This window comes from Cupressus sempervirens, chromosome 2, assembly GCF_028749045.1.
Source record: "Cupressus sempervirens isolate cs-2001-9-10 chromosome 2, ASM2874904v1, whole genome shotgun sequence".
Classification (NCBI taxonomy): domain Eukaryota; kingdom Viridiplantae; phylum Streptophyta; class Pinopsida; order Cupressales; family Cupressaceae; genus Cupressus; species Cupressus sempervirens.
The window spans coordinates 186,659,317-186,678,471 of record NC_143119.1 but is presented as its reverse complement, the minus strand read 5'-3'; the positions used below and the strand labels follow the sequence as shown (position 1 = coordinate 186,678,471).

General features: G+C 37.7%; 1 protein-coding gene across 1 annotated transcript in view; it reads right to left on the bottom strand.

Moving 5' to 3' along the window:
- LOC149571701 (uncharacterized) overlaps window positions 1-19,155 on the bottom strand; it is a 319,697-nt gene that overhangs the window by 234,572 nt on the left and 65,970 nt on the right. The gene's annotated exons all lie outside the window — the stretch shown is intronic.

Here is a 19,155-nt window from a genome sequence, read left to right as displayed (position 1 = left end):
TAATGAGTAATATTATAATAAATAACTAATGAACAAATAAAAATAAATAAAATACAAACTAAAACTAAAAACATAGCAAATAAAATATTATTGCAAATACACTAAAACCACTCCCCAAGAGGCACGACTAGCCGACAAGCAATCATATATATCATGGACCAAAGGTAGAGAGAAGGGTAGAAAAGAAAAGCACGAAAATCAGGAAGAATAATCACATAGACTTTGGCGGCAGAATCTGATCAGAGATTAATCAGAATTATCAGCATCGACGTGTATCCTCCTCACTGTAAGACACTACACATTAGCGGAGGCAGAAGACATCTCAAAGTTGGACGTTGCCATCATGAGGAAGCCATCATACGCCAGTTAAAGCTTCTCAGACAACAGCAATAGAAGTCATACAATACCACAAACAAAGCAAAGGGCCAGAGCCGAATCTACATAAAAAGAAGCTGTCATGTTGCTTGCAAATAACATCCATCAAAATTTTTGATTTCACCCCAATGGTAGACACCACGCAGGGAGAGAGACCAGGAAGATAAGCTTAGTAAACCACGAAGACACTTAACGTCTGCATCCAAACCAGGACAACATCAACAAAGGTATATAATTTGTCATTAAAAGACCCGAGAGCACGTGGGTAAGGAACATCTGAATGTCTAGTTTCTTTAGAGAGAAACTCAGAATTAAGAAATTCAATTAAGATGTTGAGATTCTGAATAAGGATTCAGAATGTCTAGTTCCTTTAGAGAGAAACTCAGAACTAAGACATTCAATTAAGAGGTTAAGATTATGAATAAGAGTTCAGAATGTCTAGTTCAGAATGTCTGGTTCTGAATAAGATTTGAAAGGAGTCTCTTCCGAAGGATTAGAATGGGGTTATACGGGGTGTTGTCGGTAAATTATTAAGCAGTTGATGGGTAGATTACCATGTAGTCGGTAATTGTTATGTAGCTGACGGGCCACTTCGGGAAGGTTCTTGTTATGTAGCCGACAAAGCCCCTTCGAGAAGGTTCTTCAGGATGGTATATGTACAACTTTGGATCATCATTGTAATCATCATTGTAAACATTATGTGATCACTTCAGCATATATGCAAATAATTAAAGGAGTACTGCTGTTACATGTTCTTGTCTATTATCTATATGCATTAATCTATTTACCCCATACGATAAACATTTGGCACCGTTGCCCAATGGAACTGGAACGAAGGCAGAGGAATGAAGACTAATGCCAAATCAGCTTAACAAGCATAGAAATAAGATAAAGGGAAAAGATGAAATACGCACTACACAAAAAAAATTAATTTTGGCACAACAGGCCAAGCGCAGACGGAGGTTTCAGCAGATTGCCGACAGACATCGAAGCACTGAGCAATTGTTGAAAGAGACTCGACAACAGTTGAACTTGGTGGAAGAAACAAGGAGGAATTTTTGAACCTGTATACGCTGAGGGAAGAGAATCCAGAAAGAAGGGAATCAACTCACATGGCTTGGAGTGCCGAGGGAGCACAAGCGTAGAGTGAACTCTTCATCCATTATACACTTTCGGAAGGACTTGAGGAAAACCCTTTTTCACCATGTAATGCGGTTGTTGGAAATAAGACAACTGTCTGAAACAGCGTGGGTGTTTAGAACAACGCAGGTGTGCAGAACAATGCGGGTGTGCAAAACAGTGCAGGTGTACAACAAGTACCTCCAACTCGAATAGTAATGGCTGGATCAAAGGCAAAATTGCCAAAGTTTGATGGTGATCAAACGGCCGATCCAATCAGACACTGTAAGACATGCGTAACAATTTGGATGCCAAATAGCATAACCAACACAGATGAATGTGTCCGACAATTTCCAACAACCCTAAGGGGTGTAGCAGTTGATTGGTTTGCCGATGCCAATCCCCAAAAATTAACTACATGGGCAAGAGTTAAAAAGGAGTTTATCACCGAATTTCAATTGTTGCGAGATGACAATAAGATCGTAGCAGAAATCTACATCACAAAGCAAGGGAAAAATGAAATAGTCAGTGTATATGCCAGAAAACTAAAAGAATTAATAAATAAAATGGAAAGTAAGGCGACAGATGGGCTGAAAAAGCAATGGTTCATTAAAGGACTACGCCCGGAGTTAAGGAAGAAAATGAAGATCGTGCCGCCATCATCATACACCGAAGCATACAATCGAACGATGGACTTAGAGAGTGAACAAAAAATGAAAAAGAAGAAGAAAAGTAGCTCATCTGACTGAGATGATGCATCTTCGAAAGAAGATAGCAGTGGTGACGAAAAGGGCAGCAAGAAAGTCCGAGCTCTCCAAAAGGATATGATTAGAATGATGAAAGAATTTAAGAATATGCAGAAAGAGACTAAGGGAAACGAGCTATGGTGCACAGAATGCAAGACACAAGGTCACACGAAGAGATCCTGTCCAAAGAACTAGTTCTACGACATCTGCCAAATTATGGGAGATTCCACAAAAGAATGCCCCTTCAATATGAAAACGAGAGGGCATCAACAAGTGCTCCTGACACAGAAAGCTTCTGCGTCCAGAGGGAGTGGAAACACCAACAATGATGGTGCCACTTTGGGTGGTGACAGAAATAATAGAAGAGGGCAAAACAACAATACCAACAATAATAATGGGGGTTGCAACCGAATTCAGTACGATGCAAATGACAGCCCGATCGTTCAATGCCGAACATGCAATTTGTGGAGCCAGTTTGCCCGAAACTGTACATCAACGAATACACCAAAGTTGTTATTAAAGAGATCAGATTTCCACAATCCATTGCATAATATATTTGTTTCTGGATTTGATTGTGTAGAGATTTTTACCATCAACTTTTCGAATCACACTACGTGATCCATCATCAGGATGAAAAGAGAGCAAGAGATGCAAAACAAAATCATAAAGATGGTGCGGTCCTGGAGATCATAAAGATGCCAAGTTGTTGAAATCAGGAGTGAATCTAATCAGCATTGGCATAGACGAAGAAGAAGTCTTAGCAATCACCCGTAAACAAGCAAAATTGTACCCCGACCCGATGGAAGAAAAGAAGAGATTGGAAGAAGCGCGAGCGAAAATTGAGAAAGCAATGCAAGTAGAGAAATCACAATTGAAGGACACTACCAGTACCTCAACGAGGAACTACACAAAACAAAACATCATACGACAGATATTACAAACTGAAATACCAATCAAGTTAAATGATCTGATCCTCACAATGCCTCAACTTCGATCTGCACTCACAAACATCGCTCCAACTACTAAATTTCCAGGAGAACACGAAAGGGAGAAGGAAAGTGGAGCAAGTACAGCAGATGAAAGGGAGAAGTGGAGCAAGTACAGCGGACCCAACGCTGCTAGCACTCACATCCAGACAGCATCCGGCAGTCGTGGAGATGGGTATATTAGGAACGGTCCTTTCAGACACAATTGTGGACAAAGGTTCAGGGGTAAACGTCCTACCAGAAGATACCTGGAAGAAGTTGAGGTAGCCGACATTGTAGCCACCTACGTTTCAATTACTAACGGCAAAACAACACGGCATTAAACCTCTCAGGATCCTGATGAGACAACCAGTGACTATTGGAACACAGTCGTTCCTACTTGATTCCATCGTCATCCCGCTGAAGAGGAGAGGATATGACGTCATCTGGGGTCAAGGATGGCTTGTGCAAGCAAGGTTTAAGCATGACTGGAAGAAGAATACACTATCAATGGAAAGCAGGGGACAATGATTCATTATTGATTTACACACACAAATGGTGGGCGAAGAAGCCGTATCATCTGATTCTGAAGAAGAGGATGAAGGAAAGTAGTGATTGGAACCCAACGAGGAAGGAGTCCTACGGTTGGAAGGTGGATCGATGGACAATGATTTGGATTCGATGAACGGCCTTTTCCACTGGCAAATGAAGGATTACAAGCTCTTTCTGAGCTATAATATGTTAAGGGTCGACAAAGGTGAGAAAGAAGAGGGAAATGAATGTCCGAAGGAATATAGAGAAGCGGAAGAAGGAAAGGCAATTACAACAAAAGCTGAAGGGAAGAACATATAGTACAAACCCAAAAAAAGGAAAGATTTCACTGTATGGTACACAGTAAATGGACCACATCGAAAGAAAAGGTTACAACGCACCACGAATTTACTAGAAAGGTATCGGCAGCAAGGAAAACACATCGTACAGTCTGCAGGAAACAAAGAGGAAGGGCTTAATAAAAAATTCAGTAGTACAGAGTGAAGGTTCTAAAATCAAGAATACAGCTATTGATGGCAAGGAGTGGCAGCGGACGAAATTCATCATACCAAGTTTCAAGTACAAGCTTAGAGATATGGAAAGCCTAACAGTCAGCCCGGAAACCAACTTGTCAAGCTCACTAGATAACATAGCATTGAGTGTTGTAGCATATAGTTTGGCAAATGTATGTCCGATCATAATAGTCCTATAATTCCTAGGAATAGACGCAGGACTGGTCTTATGGATTGGATAAATCAGATGCCTAGACCAAGAAATAAAAAACCAATACAAACCATCCTATTAAATAGTATAGAGAGATAGGGGCCCAAAATGGAGGCACCAAACTTGAAGAGTTCAGCCTGGAACCCCTTATCATCCGCAACTCTGTTGCATCTCATAGATCTGGTGGCCTCGTAAATGTAAGAGGGGGTGAACAAGTGACACAAAGGAGGTGGAACGAGATGAATAGAAAGTTGTCCGGGAACATCATAAAGAGCCAAGGTGTGAGTTGTAAGGGAGAGAAAGTCAAGGATGGAAGATGGAGGGGTACAGCGAGGGAAAAGTGTGCGCCAATAAATTTAGGGATGACAAATCAACGTGGAAAAAAGAGATTTACACTGGGAAGCAATAAAGGATCGTTTCTTGTGGTGAAGAAAATGAAGGTAAGACAATCGAAGGTGAGCACAATCAGGAGAGTGAGCCTCAAACAAAGAACGAATAAAGGGATGAAAAGCTTTGTAATCAACATTGAACCATTGGTTCATAGGGCATGGAAAGGATGGCATACTTCCAAATGATCGTCACAAGCAAATCAAACATGGAGGAGGCCTCACAATAATCAGCAAAACACGCATGATTAAGGATCTTGAAAGATGAAAGGAAAAGAGATCATTGTTATCGTCGAGAAGACGAAAGCAAGGGAACGGGCAATAGAATGATCTCCTACTATAAAATTAAAAAATGCCAATTTGTGCTGCTTGGAGCAAGCTTTCCAACGACTATAAAGGGCAGTAGAAGGGACAAGATGAGGCGACTGAAGAGGAGGCGATGAATGCAGACAAAGACGAAAATGGATACCAAGGAGTGCATGATTCGCAAGAGAAAGGCATAAGACGGTGAAACTGTGGATGAAGGAGATGGAGGAAGAGGCGAGGGCATAATCAACCACACTAGCATCCCCACATTGAGGCCAGCAAGTAAAGAGCTCTGAACCAAGAAAGCAGGAAAGACCATTCAAGATCACAAGTCCAAAGGACTCATGTAGCTGGAAAAGATGATGACCATAGCAGGAAATCGGTCCAAGAACATCCTCAAAAATACGCTATAGTCCCAAAGAACTCAGATCAATCTCAGTGGAACATATGGAATTGGAGCATTGGTCATAAAGCGGAGCCTAGAGTTCTCTAGTCCTTGCATTAATATCACCAAGAATGATGATGTCGCCTAAAGCAACAAACTAAGAGACACTCTCACTAAGGTCAACATAAGGGTCTCCGTCCTCGGTACCATGAATAGCATAATGGGAGGAAGTTGGTGGGATATAGAAAACAATAAAAAAATCTCTCCGTCGGTGACACGGTCAATATAGACCCACATGAACCTGGCAAACGTATCGAAGTGAACAATATAAGTACAACTGAAAATAGAATCACTAATCAAACAGGCAACGTCACCAGATCCATGGACCCCACCAAAAGCATGAACCTCTTCTTTACAAATGGATAACCACTAGTAACCAATAAACCTCAGAAGAGGATGCACAGAACTCTCATGGGTTTCAGTGATGACAAGTATACCAACCCGTCTAGCCTTAGCCACAATACCACAAGCGTGTTTCAACTCTACAACCTGAGCCTTCGTGAGATCTTCATCTAGGAAAATCTTAAAAGGGAGAGAGAACAACTTCCTCTTAGCTTTGAGAGCACGAAGCCTATTTGCAAGTGTGAGAAACCGGATGAACAAGATGTCGCCATGGCAAATCCAGCATTTATCCAGTGTGATGTCAAAGAGACCAAGCTGATCGCAAAGGAAAGAGTGTCCAACAGAGAGAGGATCAGATGTGGTAGGGAGACCGTGAACCCGTAGATTGAGCTCACGAGCTCTCCTCACCTGCTCATCCTCAATCTTCCCCTAAGCCATCTTGTGAAAGTTAGCTAAAGGCATAGTAGGAGCTGTGTCATTGCAGAGATAAGCCCACGATTTCATTTTTTGTCATTTCAGAGATAAGAGAAGAATGCTTCACTGCGATTACTAATTGCTGATCTTTAATGGTAGCTAGCCCATCAAGTTGTTCGATAATGGATTGAATAAGAGTCTACAAACTTGCAATTTCAGAGGTGAAAGTATCAGAAAAACCTTGTATCAAAGATGAATTTGAGCTTGTGGTAGTCTTGAATTCACGGATAGTATCAGTCAAAGAGATAATTTGCTCTTTCAATTGCTGGTTATCTATCTCGAGCTTGGAAATCCTATTGCAAAGTCGCTAACAGGTCAGAGGTTGATGACCTTGCGATGAGCGTAAATCCCCAACATCAGACATTGTCGAAAGCCAACAAGAACACCAAAAAATAGCTATCAAACTGTTAAGAGCACATGCAAATAAAAGAGATCGGAGCTTTTTGAGGAGTATCGAAAAGACAAAAGAAAAATAGATGCCAGAAGCCGCAAGCTTGAAGAGGAAGAAAAACACAGAATCGGCAACCCAAAGGTAGCAACCAACAACTATCAACCTGTAAACAAGAAGCTCGCAACCTAAAAGCAGCAACCAACAATCCACAACCAAGAAGCTCACGTCACGTGAGAGGGAAGAAGCCCATGCGAAAACCACAGATCCACAATCACAAACAAAAGAAGAAAGGAAGGCCCTCGAACAAAGACCGCATACAAAGCTCTAGGAGGCAAGAGAAACTCGCACAACAAAAACAAAATCCAGGATCACCCACGTCAAATAGAAGCAAACCCTTGGCTAGTAACTAGTAAACAATAGCCCATAAATCCGAGAGTATGAAGCCAGTAATCAAAAACTCGTGGTGTAAAGGAGAAGAAATCGCGATCCGTAGCCAACAAAGAGGAGAGCCGCACAGAGGAAAAACAAAACATAAGCCAAATGCCCGAGTCACGCGAGCAGACAACGACAACGAATAGTAGCGTGATCACATAGCTCACCGAAGCCATGGAAGCCTGCAGAGAACAGGCGCAAAGGAAGGATGGCCACGTCATGGGAGGTTATGGGAGATGGTCATGGTAAAAGACTTAAATAATAGTCGGTTTCATAACCAAAATCAATAACCAAGCATATTTGAAAATAAACTAGCTTCCCTCTTTTAATGCTTAATGATGTGACCCTTTAGTTTCCTTTTCTTGTTATTTCATCATTTTCCTCCTTTGTCACCTTTTAACCCCCTTATTGATTTTAAATTGATCTTTTTCATAAATCTACATTAATATCCCATAAGCCAACTTTAACATATCATGAGTTTGACACTAAACTCCCTAACGTCCCAAAAAAGAGGACATTACAAACTCTAGCATCACCTACAATATGCAAAAAGTTATCATCGAGAAAAGATTGTCATAGAGATACATCTAATCAATGTTGTTGAACATTGTCAATTATATAATCATGACGTTACATTCCCTAGAATGACACAACAACCATGAGCATTATTGGGTGGATATTTTGCAACCGATAGTTTGGGTAAAATTCAATCACAAAATAGGTAGACCAGTCATAGCATGAGACAGAGTCTCTCCTACCTTAAAGGGGAGGCTCCCCCTTCTCACCAGTCCTTGGATCAACTCAAGGTAAGCAAGAGGTTGAGAGATTTGAAAGGGTATTACCAATATTCCTTCCTCTTATTATTTTAGAAAAGAATCCACTTACCTGCGGAGCGAGTAATGGGCAAGATGAAACCTCGAACTGCACTTTTATCTAAAGTTGTAAACGGTGATACCAATAAACCAACACTTACTCAAAGGCTAGTTGAAAGCATACTAGTTTGGCTCTAAGTTTGGTCTTAATCTATGCTATAAGAATGACCTTTTATCATAAAAATGTGAACACATCATCAGAGGATATTGATTCCATAAAGACGTCAATTTTCAATCAGCAACAAAGGATCTATGAAAGGCAAAAAGCTCAAAGTATGGATCAAATACTCAAAGATCTTGTGTCATAATCTTGAAAGGCATATGCAAAGGCTGAAATGTGATTCAGGGAGATGGAAACATGTGAGAAAGGATGAGCACTTATGTAAATGCTTTGAGGAATGAAAGTTGGGAACATGGGAATGCGTGTGAATGATGACTTTTAACTTTTAAAGAGTGACCTTTAGTCAAAATTGGGTTTTCTGGATGCAATTACATGTAAAGTGATTTACATGTAATCATGACATGCAATTGGATTCGGAGGACGAAAAGGCATTTAAGTGGGAATGAAGAATGAGATTACATGTAAGTGCCGATGGAGATTGAGATTACATGTAATCACATATGGAGAATGAGATGCAAAGTGCTATGGCATGTAACGATGGATGTGGAATGAAATGATGCACTTGCATGAAAAGGTGAGAAGTGGAGTGAAATGAAATGCACTTAAGTTCTTGGGAAAGAACTTGCAACTTCTTCCAAAAGAAGAAAAACAAGAAAGCAAGCAAACAAACAATGGAAACAAGCAGAAAACAAACACATACCTTTGGTCTTAGACTCAAACAAGTCAACGAGCAAGTTGTTTTCAAGTGCAAATATGAATTTGGAGTTTGGAGAAGATCCAAATATGTGAAAATGAAAGTTCTCATCATATTTGAAGGCAAAATGCACTTTTCACGGCATATCTTTGAACAAGTGTACAATGTCAAGCTAAAATATACAACAAAATAGCAAGATAAGCATGAATTAATAAGCAAGGTTGAACTTGTCTACTTGCTTGGAGATCGACGACACAAAATAGGAAGATTGATAGGTTTGAAGACCAATTTCCTTCAAATCCGAACTCACAAACAACTATTTTGATTTCCTCAACAATTGCAAGTAATGGGTGATAAATGAGCATCCAATGGTCGGTTTTGGCATGAGAATGCCAAAAACATGCTTTCTTTTCCTCAATACATGAGACGTTTTTGCAAAAAACCAAATGTTTGATGTCTTTTACAAAAAACATGATCTTATAATGCTATGGAATGAGGCTTTTTTGCTCTTTGAATACAAAAACGTGTTCATCAATGGCATAGATATCAATTGAAACTCCAAAACGACCCTTCCTTGAGCCAAAACGTGCTCCAAAACTCACAAGAAATAAACGTTTTCACAAAAACGTGATCTCTAGAGGGCATGAAACAAAATGTTTTTTCCATGAGAATCAATGCCTAGGGCATGGGAATTCAAAAAATGCAAAAACAAACCTGATCTTGGGGATTCCAAACCATTACATGAGCAAATCTAGGCATTTTGCTGAAAAATGTGCTCTTGGAGGAGGAAAACACATAGTTACACCACTCTGGGGGATAGGGGAATGGCTAAATGGGGGGACAAGTTTCGAAGACAAGAGGGGACAGAGGGACCTTAATTTGGGGACAGGAGGGGTATACATACATATATATATGATACTTAAAATGTTAGTTTTGAAAATATGATTGCAATATAAGATATAAAGATGTAAAAGAGTAAATACTTGAACATTGCATTGAATTGGAACATTGAACATTAAGCATAAATAGTCGAATCTGCAAATAGTCAACATTAGGATGTCCCCCATCCTTAGTGGAGGTGGCAGAATCTGGTGGCGTTGCTGGTGATGGGGGAACAGAGTCCCCAAGACCCCGGTGCATTGAAGCCTCCGAGACGTGGGGCAAATGTTACTATGGGAAAACATGAAGTTATTTTGCCCTTGTATCTTCAAATTCAGGTTCTATCTTTGCCAATGCATGAAAAGAAATGCAAAACGCAGTCTAGGAAGGGCAAATGCATATTTTTAAAAGCGTGCATTTGTCCTCTAGATGCAAAACGCATTCTAGGATGAGCAATGTGTTTTTTTTTTTAAATGCACTCTCTAGGGGTGAATGCATAATTTAAAAAGACTCAAATATGCAAGTCAAACTCAAGAATACCAATTGCATATTTAAGTTGCATGCATCAACATGTATAAGTGTGTTTAAAATGCCTTTTTAGTGCAAAATTGTGGTCTCTAGAGTCATTTACATGTAAGTGGGTTGAAAGACATGCAATTGCACAACTTAAGTGATGACTTAAGCACATGACTAATTGATTTTTGACAAATATCACTTAATTGTTTCAAAAAATAATATTTGCACTATGCATTTAGTATATCATGTGCAAATATCATTTCAAAAAACAATATTCAATTTAAATGTTTCAATTAATACATTAAGTACTAAAAAATAAATTAAACTATATAGTTTATAAAGTCACTTAAGTGAAAATTTTAAAAAGCAACTCAACATGAAAATATAGCATAAAGTTCTCTATAGTCACTTAGTGATAAATTTAACTGATAAAATAACTTAAAAACATAACATAAAGTGAGTTTATGTTATATTTTTCAAAAAATGAATGTCAACATTAAAATATAAAATGATATTTTAAATTATGTAACTGCATCTAGAGAGTCCACCTTTTGGGCACTAAAATAGTCATATCTTTTGACTGCTAAGCCCGATTAAGCCCTAAGATAGACCTAATCGAGGGGAAAACCAAAAGCAAAAGACCAAAAGTTAACAAACACACACTTAAAAACGAGAAAAAGGATGCTGAAGGCTTCAAAAAACAAGCATAGACTCAACAAATAGAAAAAATAAAAAGACTTGACAAAAGCCTTCAGTAAAAGGATTCATTATATCGATTGGTGTTGAGTGATTGAACAATGTTATCCAATTAAATAATGAACTAACTCAGAGAATAATGAAACTAAGTTGAAAAAGTTTTGTAGTTACCTACATTTTGTGGGGACAAAATGCAAGACAACAAGCATGTGTCACTGTGATGGAAGACAATTATACACCATGAAACACTACAAAATAGTAAGCCTCTTGATTAATGATTTGATTGAAAGGGTGATGAATGAATATGTCTCTTGCGGAAAACATACTGATGACAATTAAAAAATGGCATGACCTTCCATGAGTTGACGATGAGGACTCGTCATGTTCCTCAACTGATTTGAACCCAAGGGATAAATGAAAAGTCATCCACTTGAATGTATAAAACGAATAACTGAAGTAACAAATCTCTTGAATGATGACAGAGATTCTTCATTGGTGAACCGATCAATAAGAGATCTCTTCGCACTCTAAGTTACCCAGCCATACAGAAGAGATAGGCATCACGTTTAGACAAGAAAGATCATAGTATGTATGCTAGTGTAACCATCATATATATGTTGGATAGCTCTTGCAGCTACCAGTCCTCAACAATGAGTCTGATATTTTATATTGTACCTTAGAAAAAAACAAGAAAATTCACTTATTGGCATTGAATCCCTGGATCCTGCCTCAAATGGACATACAATGACTTTAGCAGCAGAAATATGTGAAGAAATTGACATAACAACTTCTACCTTTCCGGTTGAGCCATCCTTTGAAGTAGATAGAAGCAATATCATTGCTGATACCGTGAGTAAATTGGATAGCACTCATGATGTTGCTTATCATGAGAAGGGTGATGTCAATACAACCTCATATCATGGTGCAAAGTTTGATTCAAAGAGCTTGCATGGGAGTCATGAATTTCAAAGACATTCATTAATTGGGCAACTTGAGGTCAACGATAGCATGATTTTCATAGCCAAAGCACTTTACAATTGCTTATCAGATGTTGATTACGTTTGGTTGAGGTACTTATATGTTAGATGAGCACGTTGATAGTGGTCTTTCCTTAGGAAAGTTCAATGTATTTTAAGAAGCCATTCAAATAATGAAAAATAATTACTTAGAATTACTGGTTGATAGGGATTACCTTCTTGAATGGGTTTTCATTTGCTACGATGCACTGAAAGGGGAAGGAAAAGGAGGTTAACGAGCTCAATTATGAGCTTGAGGTGACTACATACTCATTGGAGAGCACCCAGTTGGCCCTTTAAGAGTCACAAACACAATTGGAGGAGCTTACCATGGAGTTGAGGTTAGCATAGTCTTCATCACCTACAAATACAATATGATTTCTATAGTGGTAGTTGTTAATGATATTATATCTACAAGTTGTGGTGATGGATGTGCTAAAGATGTGGCTACATTCGTTCTAGATACAGATGCAGGAGTTTCAATCAAGATGAATACTTTGGTTGAGAGCAGTAGAGAGTCACTTCTTTCATTAGGTTCTCCCAAGCTCAGTACTATAACAAATGGTGCAGGATAGATTACTGATAGCTCATGTAAGATGTGGTGGATTCACCAAATTTGTATGTTCGTACAGAACGCTACTCCATAATCTTAACTAGAGACTCATAGAGTGGCATCTGGTTTGGGAATATGGCACTCATGTAGATTTGTTTCCCTACCCTAGAACCATGTATGTTACATCATCCCATGCAACTGATTTTGGATGTTAGATTGTTGTGTCACAGAGTCAAAGTGATTAGGTGAGGGTTTCAAAATGTTAAAACTATAACTCTAATTTCATCTTGGTCTGAATGTGCAGATCGCACAAACCTTAGCATTGATTAAATACCTTATATGATGCTTAATGTATTTATACTATTCTCTCTAGACATGAACGAAACCCCTTGGAGTAACTAATTATGTTAGTATTAACTTGTTTGAGTTAAGTATATTAGCATGATCATTACTTTGCTTGGGCGGCGATTTTGAGAAAGAATTCTAGGCCGACCTAGATAGGGTCATGTCCCTTGAAGGAACATGCCCTTTTGGTAAGGTATTTAAGTAGGGTATGGTTGAAGGTTTAAGGACACACAACACATTGAATGCTGCTCCTTAATCAACAATGCCCTATACGAATTATTGCAGAGACAAACAAGTTTCAGAATAGCATTTAATATTCTGAAAATTACCTTCTACATTCTGAAGAAGAAGATCAGAACAGAAACAACAAGGAAAGGTATTATCTCAAATTTAAAACTATAGAATTTGCAGAAACTTTACATGGTATCGGAGCTCTGGTAGTCAAACCTAGGCTCTGCAAATTAATTAATCACACTTGATATATATCTAGCATCATTCTCCTATCTTCAATGGCATACACAATCAAACCCAAGGACAAGCTTGATGGAAAAGAACACTTTGATGCTTGGAAATTCAAAATCATAATGATTCTTGAAGAAAATGATATAAAACAATTTGTTGATTCAGCATCCAAACAACCAAATGTTGAACCTCGCAAAACTATCTAGAGTAAAGGAAATAGAAAAGTCATTCAAATCATATTAGATGGAGTGAAAAATGATATTGTACCTATGCTAACGAAACATTAGACAACATTTGATATGATGAATGCATTACTAAATGCATATGAGGTCAACATTCAACTAGAGTTCTCGCATTGAAAAGAAAATAAATCACACACAAATAAAGAAAGAAGAATCGATGAATTCTTACTTCATAAGGGTTTCCAATCTAAGAGATGAACTTGCAAGTATAGGAACCATCATTAGTGACACAGAACTAACACTGATGGTTGTAGATGGATTACCAGATTCATAGGAAAAATTCGCACAAGGAGTAAGTGCCAGCGACAAACTTCCTGACTTTAATAGACTTAAAGGAGATTGCCTTCAAGAAGAATCTAGAGAACTTAAGAAACAAGGAAAATTGAAAACAAAAGATGAAGAACTTCATATTCTTAATACAAATTCCTATAAAGGCAAGAAGAAGCATTTCAAAAAGACAAGGGGTAATCAAAAGAATGACAAACCTAAGAAAGAACTATCCAAAATAAAATGCTTCAGATGTGAAAAGTTTGGACACTACAAATCTAATTGCCCTGAGAATTCTAAACAGCAAGCGAACTATACAAACATTACTAAGGAAGAAGATAAATATGATCCTAAGAATCATGTATTGTATTTAGCACTATCAAATGAAGTCTCAAGTAAAGCATGGGTGATTGATAGTGGATCATCTTGACATATTACAAGATACAAAGAAGCACTAGACTTTATATCAGAAAAGGTTAATGGTGAAGTCACCATCGATGATAATTCAGCCCATTTCGTCAAAGAAATAGGAAATTGCACCTTGAAACTAAAGTCGGGTAGTTCTCTTCTTCTCAAGGGAGTACTCCATGTACCAAGAATAAAAAGGAATCTAATCTCGGTTACAGCACTTGAAGATGATGGACATAATGTTGCATTCATGGACGGTAAAGTCATAACCTGGGCTAAGAACTCCTCAACTAAGAAAGCAAAATTGATTGGTCAAAGAAAAGGGTATTTGTATGAATTAAACTCAGAACCCAATCGACCTATTCAAGCCTTAATTCATGAAGCTGCGAATATAAATGAAATATCGCACACAAGGTTAGGACATCTAAATTCAAAAATTTATCAACTGTGGAGAAGATGGTTACTAATTTACCTAAACTGAATAAAGATCACTCAAGCATATGCAAAGGATGTGCTCTGGGTAACAACACCAAAAGTCCATTTCATAACAGCACTAAAAAAACTAACAACGTTTTGGAATTAATCCACTCAGATTTATGTGGACCTATGTCTATTCCTTCTCTTTGAGGATTGGTGCAGGAGAACCTAGGCAACATCTAGGCACACCTTGGAAACAAACAAAAGCAAAGAATCTAAGGTATCCTTGAAAGTGGATTGGAATGTATTGAAGCCTATAATGGCTAAATGTAATGAACAATTTAATGTTAACTTGAAAAGTCCTAAAGATCTAGAAAAAGGATTTAGGCATAAAAATGATGTAAGGGTGTCCAATAGTGCCAACAAGGGATCTAGATTGGTTAGAGGGATCATATAGATCTTGGGGGGGTATTATAATAATCCCTAAGTGGTAGAAACAAATAAAGTATGAGTTAAAACATTTTAATAAGGTTTTAAAATCAAATTTAAAGTCTTTACGACTATAATTTAAATTACGAGGGAAAACTAGTATTTGAGTGTTTTAACCTTTGTTATAGATTCCAACCAATGGAATATGGTTGGGGAAGTTGTATTTCGTCCTATATAGCTTGGTAAAGGCATAGGATCATCAAATTTGAGGCACTGTACAGATTCCATCAGCATTGTACGGATTTGGCAGTTGGAATGCAATAAAAACTCCATTTGAGCATTTTGCATTAGATCTTTTGTTTGGATTGGTTTCTAATTGTTGTTTTGATGTTTTGAATCTATTGGGATGATGTCTAAACCATTTCTGGTGCATTAAGACAAATAGGTTTTCATTTTATCAAAAGTGCTGATTTCAAGCAACTTTTGCAACAATTTGTGCAAGTTTTGGGCACTTTTGAAGCATTTGGTCATTCCATGGATGTAGGAATCTGATTCCCATGGAATGAACCTGTATTCTAATGTAAATAATCATTCTAACAATGATTGGATAGGAATTTGCACGAATGGAGGCTTCTAATGGGTTTTTGGTGGTTGTAGGTGCATGAAATGCATGCCTGCAGTGTAGCAGTCCGAGATCTATCCATTGGAGAGGGGTATTTTATAGTAGATATCATCTACATATACCCTGGTCATGGTGAATCAACCATCATTCGGTTGGTATTGGCTTGGGAGGTCACACATTGAGAAAGCCCTAGATTTGAGGGTTTGTAAGAGGCCTAATTGGGGGTTTCTTATTTGCAGAGGTTGGGGAGTCAAATCGATTTGATTGAGACCATTTTGGAGGACTATTGAAATCCTGAAGCTTTGGATGTACGGGCAGCATATACTTGCTTTGTAAAATCACCATATTTTATGCCTAAAAAGGGTGCCAAGTTTGGGGATCTGGTTGTTGGTGCAAAACAACCTATACTAAGGTTGACATATGTTGAAGAAGGCCTTAATGGGTATCTGAAAACCTATTTTGTTTGAGGTGTTATTTGGAAAAGTTTTGAGAAAACTTCAGATCTTCCTCGCTGCAGACCTAGTTGGGGGCAATTAGGCCTACTAGGCAATATTGAAGGATTTGAGTGCTAAGATTGTGTTGTGGGTCTGAAACCACTTGGAACCTCTTGAATCCATCTTAGATAAGTGAAATAAATGCACCATTGCCATTGGGAGGGTGTCGGAGTTGTAGAGTGGATAGTTGTTGTTTATGGGTTTGGGGAACATAGCCTTTCCCTTCCACATTTTCACCTTGTGAACTTGGTTGGGCCACATCACACTTGTCCATTGCATCAAGAATTCTGGTACTATATACTTTTTATAGATGACTTCTCTAGAAAAACTTGGATTTACTTCTTAAAATCAGAAGAAATCCTAAAGAGATTTAAAGAATTTAAAACCTTAACTGAAAACTTATTAGGACATAAAATTAAAACTCTTAGAACTAATAATGGAGGAGAATACACCTCAGATTTTTTTTAAAGGCTTTGTAAAGAAACAGAAATTAAGAGGGAGAATACAATTCCTTATAACCCGCAACAAAACGGGGTAGTAGAAAGAAAGAATAAAACAATTATAGAAGCTGCAACAGCAATGATATTTGATCAAAATCTAGAATATTATCTCTGGGCATAAGCCTCTTGTACTGCTATCTACATTCAAAACAGAAGTCCTCACTCCTACCTTAGAGATAAAACTCCTGAAGAAGTCTCTACTAACGTTAAACCCAATATAAGTCATCTTAGGATTTTTGGGTGCCCTGTATATATCCTTGTTCCAAAAGAAAAGAGAACTAAATTGGAACCCTCAGGGAGGACAGGTATTTTTGTAGGGTATAGTGAAACATCTAAAGCATATAGCATTTTCATACTTGGTCAGAAAAATATTGAACTTAGTAGGGATGTAATTTTTGAAGAAGATTTAGCATTCAAAGGAGCCCTATGTTCTGAAGAACCCTCTCCTTTACCTAATTCTAAAAGAAATACTCAAACTGAGCCTCAGAGGGAGAGCATTGAAGAAATTGAAAATGAAATTCAAAATCTTAATCTAATTTGGGTCATTAAAACAGTAGAGGAAGCACAAGACTTCGCTACCAAAACAATCAAAGAAAGCAAAAGACCCAAAAGATTTTCTAGTTATACAGAAAACATGAATAATTTGTCTAAATCAGAACCAAACAATGTTTTAGATGCTATTAAACATACAGCTTGGAAGGGTGCTATGACAAAAGAATACCAATCCATTATGAAGAATGATGTTTGGGAAATTGTTCCTAGACCTGAAGAAATAAATTGTCTCTTCCAAAAGGATATTTAAATAAAGCATGCTTCTGACAGGAGCATTGAAAAATATAAAGCCAAATTTGTAGCCAGGGGATTCTCTCAAAAAGAAAGGATTGATTATGAAGAAACTTTTGGTCCTATAGCCAGATACACCTCTGTAAGAGTAGTCCTAACTATTGCAGCATCGAAGGGATGGAAAGTATATCAGATGGATGTAAAAACAACATTCCTAAATGGCGAGATTACAGAAGAGGTATATTTGAAGCAACCTAAAGGATTTGAAACTCATGATCCTAACATTTTTGTTTGCAGGCTCAAGAAAGCTTTCTATGGGCTTAAACAAGCTCTAAGGGCTTGGTATGAAAGAATTGACAAGTATCTCACCAGCTTAGGATTCTCCAAAAATGAAGTTGATCCAAATCTATATTATAAAAGGGATAAAGATGATATGTTAATTTTGATACTGTATGTTGATGATTTACTAATAACAAGTAATGATCATCTCATAGATCAATGCAAGAAAGATCTAATTAGAGAATTAGAGATGAAAGACTTGGGACTCCATTACTTCCTAGGACTGGAAGTACGGCAAAATTATGACAGCATTATACTTAATCAAGGGACGTATACATTAGATAATTTGAAGAGATCTAGAACTGCAACTCTGTGTCTTCTCCAATGAAGACTAATCTACATAAACTTAAAGAAGTAGCAATAGAATCGCCTTCCATAGATTCTAATCTCTACAAATAGATGATTGGGTCCCTTATGTACTTGGTAAATACAAGACCTGATATATGCTATGTTGTTAACGCCTTAAGTCAGTTTATGTGTAAGCCAAAGGAGATTCACCTAGTTGCAATGAAACACATTATGAGATACCTACAGGGCACTCTTAACCTTGGGCTCAAATATAAGTAAGCTGAATTTACATAGATTCATTGACTCAGATTGGGGTGCAAGTGTTAAGGATAGAAAAAGTACTTCAGGATGTTGTTTCAATTTAGGATCAACAATGATATTTTGGATATGCAGAAAAAAGTCTTCAGTAGCACAAAATTCTATAGAAGCCGAATACATTGCAGTAGCAATGGCCTCTCGGGAAGCAGTTTGGCTTAGAAAGTTACTTGTGGGATTATTTGGGCAAGCCATGAATCCTACGATTATTCATTGTGATAATAAGAGTTCCATCAAGCTTTCGGTGAATTCAATTTCCATGACAGGGCCAAGCATATCGAAATACCTTACCATAATGTATGAGATATGGTAGACAAGAATACTATAAAATTACATTACATTTGCACTGCAGATCAGACAATAGATATTCTCACCAAACCTCTCTCTAGAGTGAAGATAGATCACTTCAGGAAAAGACTTGGCATGGTTGAATTGTAATTCATTTCTATTCTTTAAATTATTAATAGAATAATTTTATTGTCAAGCTATTGATTGTTATGGGCTCCACCATTTGTATTCATTATTTTAGAGGTGACAATCTCTGAGATAATGAACACTTATATGAACGATGTTATGAGAGATGACGATCTCTTAGATAATGTGCTAAACAATAGAGTTCTACTATAAGATCTAGATGAGTTCAAGATCACATTGTGTAGTAG